Genomic DNA, 784 nt, shown 5'->3' with positions numbered 1-784 from the left:
CCAACTCCAACTCCTGTAGTTTCGCCAAAGTCATTTTGGTGATGTGTGATCTGGCGTTTTCTTGCAATAAAAATGAAGTGGATCTGTTGACTAATCACTGCTGTTTTTATGTAAGTTTCTGCATCATTTGGTCCAGTTGGCTGCAGTATACTTCGGCCGTGATTGATAAGCCAGGTTTAATGAAATCATAATGGATCACCCCTGCGCCAGACCACCAAACATACCATCAGCTTCTTTTGATGAATTTTGCTTTTAGACTGCGTTTTGGTGGCTCGTTTTTGTTCAACCTTTGACCTGAACGTTTAACGGTTGTTGTATTGGATCCATTTCTCATCACAATTCGATTCAAAAATGATTCATTTTTGTGACGTGAAAGTAGCATAATGCAGTCATCAAAACGTTGCTGTTTCTGATTTTCATTGAGTTCATGTGCAACCCACTTATCCAAATTTTTCACTGTACCGATTTGAACTAGGTGAATCAATATTGTTTGCTAGCTATCACAAAACAACAACGATAATTCACGGGCACTTTGAGATGGATCTGACTCGACAGTAGCTTTCAATTCGACGTTATCTATCTTTGTTTCTGGTCGACCGCGTTGCTCATTTGTGAGGTCAAAGTTACCAGAACGAAATTTTGCAAAACAATTCGATACAGTCGGAAGTGTAATAACATTAGAATAATATTCCGAGCTGTCTGTGATGCTGTATCTCCAAGAAAGAACTCATATTTTAAAACTACGAATTTTCAACTTATCCATCTCAAAACAAAAATAGCAAAA

This window comes from Octopus bimaculoides, chromosome 4 (assembly GCF_001194135.2).
Source record: "Octopus bimaculoides isolate UCB-OBI-ISO-001 chromosome 4, ASM119413v2, whole genome shotgun sequence".
NCBI lineage: Eukaryota > Metazoa > Mollusca > Cephalopoda > Octopoda > Octopodidae > Octopus > Octopus bimaculoides.
The sequence above is the reverse complement of the archived record's forward strand: the minus strand, read 5'-3'. Positions refer to the sequence as shown.